We start from the raw sequence: 10,170 nt of genomic DNA on the forward strand, positions 1-10,170 counted from the left end.
TAGTGGAGAAGGGAACAGATAAGTAGGATTTATCCATGGAGCGGAGTGCACGGGAAGGGGTGTAGGGAAGGACGAGTGTGGAGAGATACTGGGGAGCAGCAGAGTGAATACATTTATAGGTTAGTAGAAGAAGTTTGAACAGGATGCGAAAACGGATAGGGAGCCAGTGAAGGGTCTTGAGGAGAGGGGTAGTATGAGTAAAGCGACCCTGGCGGAAGATGAGACGGGCAGCAGAGTTTTGAACCGACTGGAGAGGGTAGAGGTGACTAAGTGGGAGGCCAGCAAGAAGCAGATTGCAGTAGTCTAAACGAGAGGTGACAAGGGTGTGGATGAGGGTTTTGGTAGAGTGCTCGGAAAGAAAGGGGCGGATTTTACGGATGTTGTAAAGAAAGAAACGACAGGTCTTGGCGGTCTGCTGGATATGAGCAGAGAAGGAGAGAGAAGAGTCAAAGATGACCCCAAGGTTTCGAGCTGAGGAGACAGGGAGAATGAGAGAGCCATCAACAGAAATAGAAAACGGGGGGAGCGGGGAGGTGGGTTTGGGGGGGAAAATGAGAAGCTCGGTTTTGGTCATATTTAATTTCAGGTGGCGTTGAGACATTCAGGCAGCAATGTCAGACAAGCACGCTGAAACTTTGGTTTGGATGCAAGGTGAGATATCAGGGGTAGAAAGGTAGATTTGGGAGTCATCAGCATAGAGATGGTAGGAAAAGCCATGGGATGAGATTAATGAACAAGGGAAGAAGTGTAGATAGAAAAGAGGAGGGGACCAAGAACAGAACCCTGAGGTACGCCGACAGGCAGAGGAATAGAAGTAGAAGAGGATCCACCAGAGTGAACACTAAAGGTGCGGAGGGAGAGGTAGGAAGAGAACCAGGAAAGGACAGAGCCCTGGAATCCAAGTGAGGACAGGGTATCGAGAAGTATGTTGTGATCGACAGTGTCAAAAGCAGCGGAAAGATCAAGAAGAATGAGGATGGAATATTGACCTCTGGATTTAGCCAGTAATAGGTCATTGGAGACTTTAGTAAGCGCAGTTTCGGTTGAGTGGAGAGGGCGAAAACCAGATTGTAATGGGTCAAGAATAGCATGTGAGGAGAGAAAATCAAGGCAGCAGCGGTGAACAGCACGCTCAAGTAATTTGGAGAGAAAGGAAGGAGGGAGATGGGTCGGTAATTAGAGGGACAAGTAGGGTCAAGTGAAGGCTTCTTAAGGAGAGGTGTGACCACAGCATGTTTAAAGGCAGCAGGGACAGTCGCAGTGGAAAGTGAGAGATTGAGAATGTGACAGATAAAAGGAATAAGAGTAGGAGAGATGGCATTAAGAAGGTGGGTGGGAATGGGATCAGAGGAACAGGTGGTACATTTTGAGGAAGAAAGGAGAAGTGTAGTTTCCTCAACAGTAACTTCAGGAAAGGAGGAAAGGGAATGAGGCGAAGGAGAGGGGAACGGACTAGTGGAGGGAGAGCTGGTGAGGTAGAGAAAGCAAGGTTTATCTTTTGAACCTTGTTGTGAAAGAATTCAGCAAGGGTCTGAGGAGATAATGAAGGGGGAGTTGGGGGAGGGGGCACCTTGAGGGAAGAGTTCAATGTGGTGAAGAGAAGTCGAGGATTAGAGCCAAGAGAGTTGGTCAGTGGATATAATAATCCTGTTTGGCATGTAAAAGAGCAGATTGGTAGGAGGTCAGCATGAACTTAAAGTGTAAGAAATCAGCAAGGGCCCGAGATTTCCGCCAGAGGCGTTCGGCGGAGCGGGTACAGGAACGTAGGTAGCGGATATTAGAATTCAGCCAAGGTTGGGGTTTTGTACGCCTTACAGGGCGGGTCATCAAAGGTGCAACAGTGTCTAAGGCAGAGGATAGAGTATTGTTGTAGAAGAAACAGCCTCGTTGACAGACGTGGATGGTGCCACAGTAGAGAGGAGGTTTGAAACATGGAGGATAGAGATGAAGGGTCAATATCGTGAAGATTCCTAGATAAATTAGATAGGATAGGACGGGACTGGGAGGGAGGAGATTTAAGTGTGAAAGTTATAAGATGGTGATCAGAGGAGGGATGATCAGAGGCAAGGAAACTAGAAGGTGAACAGTTGGAGGAGAAGATGAGATCAAGACAGTGACCATTTTGATGAGTGGGGGAGGTGGAGCATAGTTGGAGATTAAAGGACGACGTTAAAGCGAGTAACTTGGAAATATAGGAGTTGGAAGGATCATTAGCAGGAATATTAAAGTCACCAAGGATGAGAGAGGGGGAGGAAGGATCATGGAAGAAGGCAAGCCAGGCGTCAAAGTCACTGAGAAAGGATGAAAGAGACTTATCAGGGGGACGATAAATGACCGCTATTCGAAGAGGCAGAGGAGAGAAAAGGCGGATAGAGTGGACTTCAAAGGAGGAAAAACAGTGAGATTGAGGGTGGAAGAAGGGGTTGAAATCTGGAGGAGGGAGAGAGAAGTAGTCCAACACCGCCCCCACGGCCAGCAGGGCGAGGAGTATGTGAAAATAGATAACCGTCATGGCACAGGGCTGCGACTGAAGCAGAGTCATCAGGGCAGAGCCAGGTTTCTGTTATGGCGAGCAGATGGAGGTGACGCGAGATAAAGAGGTCCTGTTTATAGGGGAGTTTGTTACAGATAGAGCGGGCATTCCATAGGGCGCAAGAGAAGGGCAGAGAAGAGGAGGGGAGTAGAGGAATAGAGATGAGGTTAGAGAGGTCACGGTGAGATCTGTAGAGTTGGATAATAGTTGGTGAGGAGGGCCAGGATTGGGATTGATGTCACCAGCTGAGAGTAAGAGAAGGAGTAAAAGAGAGCGGAGGAGAGTAGGAGAGGTGTGGCCACGAAGGCGTCGAAGGTGAGAGGTATTTAGGTGGAATGGGGAAGGCAAAATGGAGGGAAGAAAGAGACGGAGATTAAAAGCCAAGAGGGAGGAAGAGGGTAGGAGAGAAGGTGAGGTGATGAAGTCAATGGATGGGAAGTGAGTTCCTGTAGCGGAGAGAGGTAGGGGGTGAGGGAAAAGATTAGGAAGGGACAGAGCTAGGAAGAGAATGTGAAAAGGGGCCATAACGATTAAAGTATTTTAGCAACTGGAAAAAGATTAGATACAAAGAGAAAAATGCCCCGCGCGCCGTTAGGCTCGCGGCACCTAGAGCGGAGGCCCTGAGTGGATCGGGGTGGACCTGGGTGTCACCCCGGAGAAGGTTGTAAGGATATGCAGATGAGCTGCAAGTCCTCCACAGCACCTGAAAGGCAGCCGGTGGTAGAGGTGGGCAACTCTCAGCTGAGGAAAGGCTTACCAGGGGTTAGGCCGAAGCCAGCATTCCTCCCCCTGAGGGTCGCCTGATCCTAGCCAAAAAGCACCTGGAAACTCTGTGCACTTGGAGAGAGGCCCTGGGAAGATCGGGGTGGAACTGGAGTCACCCCGGATACAGCTGTGAGGAAATGCAGAAGGGCTGCAAGTCCTCCACAGCACCTGGTGGGAGCGCTGGGCACCTAGAGCGGAGGCCCTGAGTGGATCTGGGTGGACCTGGGTGTCACCCCGGAGAAGGCTGTAAGGATATGCAGATGAGCTGCAAGTCCTCCACAGCACCTGAAAGGCAGCCGGTGGTAGAGGTGGGCACCTCTCAGCTGAGGAAAGGCTTACCAGGGGTTAGGCCGAAGCCAGCATTCCTCCCCCTGAGGGTCGCCTGATCCAGTGGCCAATCCAGGTCACAAATACCCGGCAAGATCCCGAAAAAGTTCAATACATTTTATGCTGCTTATCCCAGAAATAAGCAGTGGATTTTCCCAAGTCAATTTAATAATGGTCTATGGGCTTTTCCTTTAGGAAGCGGTCCAGACCTTTCTTAAACCCTGCTAAGCTAACCACCTTTACCACATTCTCTGGTAACAAATTCCAGGGTTTAATTACACGTTGAGTGAAGAAACATTTTCTCCAATTTGTTTTAAATTTACTACATTGTAGCTTCATCACATGCCCCCTAGTCCTAGTATTTTTGGAAAGAGTAAACAAATGATTCACGTCTACCCGTTCCACTCCACTCATTATTTTATAGACCTCTATCATATCTCTCCTCGGCCGCCTTTCCTCCAAGCTGAACAGCCCTAGCCGCTTCAGCCTTTCCTCATAGGGAAGCCGTCCCATCCCTTTATCATTTTCGTCGCCCTTCTCTGTACCTTTTCTACATTTGTGCATTAAAGTTTTGAAATTTACCTCCACTACATCTAAATCATCTATTTGCGTGACACATAGCTCTGTAGATCCCTGCCTTCCACTGTTCCCTGTCATACATTCCATCCTGGAAATGGCTGCATGGCGTATTTCTGAAGCTCTGCAACTGAAAACCATGTGTCAACGGCTGCCTTTTACTTTGTGAAAGAGGACATGGACTCTTGACGTTCATTTCAAGAGTCCATATCCTCAGAAAACCACCCCCAGAAATGGCCATAAAGCCCTAAGGAACAAAAATAAATTTTACTGCATTCACAAAACCTACAGGAAAAAAATCTCTCTTAAAACATGTCTCACACATAGTCATGAAAGGACCAGAAGCCCAGTGAGAACAGATCTGCAGAGCAGCCAAGCACTGCCTCACTAGAGAAATAGTCTCATGACAGGGAAAGGAATGTGATTTTTTTGTTGCTGTTGTTAACAAAGAATATTATCGGTCTAAGAAGTAATTAATTTCTAGACCTGTTATGCTCCCAGTCCTACACCTCCGTTTCCAGCTGTCAGACTGCCTATCACAGCCCACCATTCATTTCTCTTCTAAGAGCTGACAGTTTTAATGACATAACTAGGTGAGCTCACGTCCATATTTTCCCTCGCCTCGCTGCAATCTAGTCTAACGGGTTGTAGCAGGTACTAATGCTTAAATGCCCCAGATACAGGAATCATTCAGAAATTAATTCCTTGGCAGTAAGGAATGAAGGCTTGTCTCCAACAAAATCTCTCTCTCTCTCTCTCTCTTTTCCTGTCTCTTGTCTGGTAATGAAGCAATGGGTAGCCTGCATAAAGCTGCAGTTGCAGCCTAAACCAGCAGCGTTATGGCTACACTGCGCTTCCTTGAAGGCATGAGGTAAAACACTGTCCCCCCAGTTATTCAGCGCTATTTAACTGGCCAAGAGCCTTTCCTGGCTGGTTAAATAGCACTTAACCGGCTATCTGTGAATATTCAGCAGGGGACATCCAGTTATCTCCTGCTGAGTAATTGCGGTCAGTGCTTAGTGGCTGACCAATTATATTGTGCGATATAACTGTCTATCCATGAATATCCAGTGCATCACCCAGGGGTGTAGCCAGACCTCGAGGTGGGAGGGGACCAGAGCCCAAGGTGTGTGTGGGGGGCACATTTTGGTCTGACACCCCTGCCACCGCCGCCCTTCTGCTCCCCACCCACTGCCACTGCTGCACATACCTTGGCTGATGGGGGTCCCCAACCCTAGCCAGCTGAAGCCTTTGTCTAGAACTGGTCTCTGGCGCCACCACATTGTCTGCCCTGCTCTAATCCCGAGATGTCTGGCACGCTTGTTTTAATGAACTTGACAGGCAGATGATCAAAAGCCCCGCGCTGTTCCAAACAGCGCTCTAAAATAGCGCTGGAACAGCACGGGGCGCTATTAGACTTATGATCAGAGATAATGCATGCAAATTTAAGCAGTGCAATTATTATGGGGTAGAAGTGCGGGAGAATTGTGCCTGAGCATGCGCTCAGCACAATCCTCCCGCACTTGTTTGACAGGTCTGGGCTGGAGACCAATGAAAAGAGAAGGACGCCCATGGACGTCCTCAACTGCCCTGTTGCAGGGACGGCCAAATTTCAAGGGGTGTTGGAGGTATAGCGACGGGGCAGTTGAGGACGTCCAATATGTGGACATTTCTGCAATGGGCAGTTAAGGACGTCCAAAATTGGATGTTTCTATGAGAAAGACGTCTTTCTCATAGAAACATCCAATTTTGGACGTCCTTAACTGCCCATTGCAGAAACATCCAAATTTTGGACGTCCTCAACTGCCCCGTCACAGAAACATCCAAATTTTGGATGTCCTTAACTGCTCTCGCTGGCAGGTTTGCTGTAGGAGGGAATGGGGGCCTACCAGCATACAAATGCATGCTGGACAGAGCTCACCATTCCTCCCCAATGATCTGCAAACCCTAACGCCAGCTCGGAGCTGGCGTAGGGTTAGTTGCGGCCAGCGACCCAATCTTTGGTGCGCTGGATGCTGATCATTGGGGATGAATGCTTTAAGCACTGATTAGCATGCATTTGCATGCTACTTGTGCTAGGAGCCCTCGAGCGCGTTGCTCTGATCATGGGGTGGTAGCAAACGCCGGTGCTAGTATGGCGCTAACAGCCTCTAGCGCCAGCGTTTGCTTTTGATCATCTGCCTGTGAGCGTGAAGAGAAGAGAGAGCAGAGCAGGCAATGCGGCGGCACAGGAGACCAGCCCTGGAGAAAGGCTTCAGCAGGCGGGGGTTGGGGACCCCCGCCAGCCATACCAGGGGCCCAGAGTGAATTTGGGGGGCCCAGCCCCCCGTGGCCCCCCATAGCTACGCCACTGGCATCACTGGTTGAATTTAGTGCCAAATTGAACCATCCAAATAACAGACCTATCTTTGGCTGCTATAAAGTTAATTGGCCAGCGCAGAATATTGCCTTAGCCAGTTAAGTTTAAACCAGCCCAAAATAAAGCGAATATTCAATAAAGGTCACTGGAAACTGTGGCAATTAGCTGGGCTGCCTCCTGTGGTCTGAATATGGGTCCCTGTGTTTCCAAGAAGGTATGCATTATTTACCTTGTTCATTTATTACACTTTTCTTCTGCATTTTCTACCGGTAACTCAAGACAGATTGCAAAACTGTTACCACGAAAGTCCATCAGAATAATATAAATTGAGCAGCCATTTTAGTAAGAGGCCTTAAGCACGTACTATGAATTTTACTGCATGATCTCGTACTAGGGTACGGGTAAGGGTAATGCATTCGATAAACCTCCTTTCTGTGGTACAGCCAAAGTGATTTGCATATATTATATTCAGGTACTTCCTAGTGGGTTCACAATCCTGGTGGGGGGTCCAAGTGGGGCAATGGAAGGTTAAGTGATTTGCAGGGTCACAGTGAGATGCAGATGGATTTGAACCTGGTTCCCCTGATTCTCAACCCACTGTGCTAACACTGGGCTACTCCTCTGGAGGAAAGGGGAGTTGGAATGCATTTACTCAAAATGGATGAATCCTAACTGGGCAGACTGGATGGTCCACTTTTTTTTTTTTTTTTAATCTGCCAGTATTTATTGTGGGGTCAATATTCAGCAGTGGCGGTTAGTGGATTTTTTAAATGCTGGCTGTGGCTTTTAAAAAAATATGTCTATTCAGTGGCACTGAATATTTTCCACTAACTACTGGCTGTTATGTAGATGGGGTAATTCTATAACAGTCCAGACAGTGCCCGATAGGCATATCTAATATAATAATTCGCACCTCCAACGTTCTGAAGCTGACTCCGTGGTAGTGAAGCCGTGTAGTGTTCGTAGGGTTCATAATCACCCAGGGAAAGAAACGCGACGTCAGAAGGAGCAGGGACCAACCACAGACTTCGCACTCGCTCTCAGTGCCCTGCGCTCGGAGGGAAGGGAAGGCTGCATATAATATTCACCCACTGGAAGTTCGTTCCCTCCCTCCGAGTTCCAGGGTTGTCGTCTGTCCCCCCCCCTCCCTCCCAATTCCAGGGTACCCCCTCCCTTCCAGTTCCAGGGTCGTCATCCCTCCCTCCCTTCCAGTTATAGGCCCCTCCCTCCGAATTTTAAAAGTCATCCTGATTTCCCTCGCGCGGTAAAAAGCGTGCAGGCTTGGCACTTCAGTTTTCCCTTCTATGTTTCTCAGCTCTGGTCCCGCCCTTGCGGAAACAGGAAATGAGGGCGGGACCAGAGCTGAGAGACAGAGAAGGGAAACCTGAAGTAAGTGCTGAGCCTGCACGCTTTTTACCGCTGCTGCCGGCCGCCTTAACCCCGACGAGGTAAGTCAGGATGACTTTTAAAATTCGGAGGGAGGGGGCCTGGAACTGGAAGGGAGGGACAACGACCCTGGAACTCGGAGGGAGAGACGATGACCCTGGAACCGGGAAGATGGGAGGGGGGACCCTGGAACTGGAAGGGAGGGAGAGAGGGGGGACCCTGGAATTGGGAGGGAGGGGGGACGCTGGAACTTCCCTTAAAAACATTAATGGCAGAAGGTGATTACTTTGCTAGCGCCCGTTTCATTTCAATGAGAAACGGCTTTTTTTTTTACTAGCATTCTATAAGGAAAGTTGTTGCATACTTTCCTTTATAGAATGCTAATGGAATTGCGTTATACATGCATATGTTCTTACGTATGAGCACTTTAGTGGTGTACCAAGGGTGGGGCAGTGGATGTAGTCCACCATGGGTGCCAGCAGCAAGGGGGTGCACTAAGAAGTCACACGGCTGTCAGCTCTGCCGGTCCCCTGTCCCCTCTGACATCAACTTCCTGTTCTGAGGCAGGGGACCGGCAGAGACAACAGCCGCAACTGCTCAGTGCACCCCCTTGCTTGGAGGAGAGAGAGTAGAGGGTGGGGCAGGGGGTGATGCGCCTAGAGGAGGGGGTGCTCTGCTTCAGGTGGCCACCAAGCTAGGTACACCAGTGTAGCACTTACACCATATATGTACACCTAAGTGCCAGTAATATGAGCAAAACTTTTAGGTGCTCATTTTCAAAGCAGATTGTAACCTACGTGACTTTGTAAGTCTATGTGCTTTGAAAATGAACATCATAATATCCTATAAGTTTTCCCATGCTCCACCCATGTGCATGCTCACCTGGAAAATGCATGCTATGTGAGATATGCACCTATCTGGCATGTATGCACATATGTGCTAGTGTTCTAAACATTTACGTGTTAGTGTCTTACCCTCATAGTGGCAATATGCAACTTCTGTATGATCACCTAGGGGTTTTACTTTAAACACCTAGGCTATCCGTATAGTGGCTCAATATTAGTATCATATAGCAGGGGCTTAGCCAGACTTCGGCAGGAGGGGGCACATTTTATCCCCACCCCGGTACCGCCGACCCCCCCCCCCCACCATTGCCGATCCCCCCCGCCGCCGCCGCCACCACCAACTTTGACCTCCCCGCCGACAACCCTCTCGACCCCCCTCCCACCATCAACCCTCCCCTGCCACCACCGTCGCCTACCTTTGCTGGCGGGGGACCCCAATCCCCACCAGCCGAGGTCCTCTTCTTCCCACGCAAGGCTTCGTTCTGTTTCTGATGTCCTGCACGACGTCAGACTCACAGAAACAGAACGAAGCCTTGCAGATCAGCCACCAACACCGCTGACTGATCTGCAAGGCTTCGTTCTGTTTCTGTGCACGACGTCAGACTCACAGAAACAGAACAAAGCCTTGCAGATCAGCCAGCAGTTGCTGGCTGATCTGCAAGGCTTTGTTCTGTTTCTGTGAGTCTGACGTCAAGGAAGCCTTGCGGCGGAAAAAGAGGACCTTGGCTGGCGGGGATTGGGGTCCCCCGCCAGCAAAGGTAGCCCACGGCGATGGTGGCAGGGGAGGGTTGGCGGCGGGAGGGGGGTTGAGAGGGTCATCGGCAGGGGGGTCCAGGCCCCTGTGGCCCCACGTAGCTACACCACTGTCATATAGTTAGGAAGCAATTCTATAACTGGGTGCCACAAGTTAGACACCTAGATGCAGTGCACTGAGAGTTAATTCTATAATGGCATTTGGGTGCCATTATAGAATAGTAGCCTAAGTCTTAACATAGTAACATAGTAGCATAGTAGATCACGGCAGAAAAAGACCTGCATGGTCCATCTAGTCTGCCCAAGATAAACTCATATCTTGAATTTGTACCTGTCTTTTTCAGGGCACAGAAAGTATAAGTCTGCCCAGCAGTATTTCCCGCCTCCCAACCACCAGTCCCGTCTCCCATCACTGGCTCTGGTACAGACCGTATAAGTCTGCCCTCCCCTATCCTAGCCTCCCAACCACCAACCCCTCTTCCCCCCACCTGCTCCACCACCCAATTTCAGCTAAGCTTCTAAGGATCCATTCCTGCTGCACAGCCACTTATGCCATGTCAAGAGCAAGCATAAATGTGCATGCCTAGTGCACAACTTACATTATTCTGTAAATTACACATGTGCAT

The sequence above is a fragment of the Microcaecilia unicolor genome, chromosome 8 (genome assembly GCF_901765095.1).
Source record: "Microcaecilia unicolor chromosome 8, aMicUni1.1, whole genome shotgun sequence".
In the NCBI taxonomy this organism is placed as follows: Eukaryota; Metazoa; Chordata; class Amphibia; order Gymnophiona; family Siphonopidae; genus Microcaecilia; species Microcaecilia unicolor.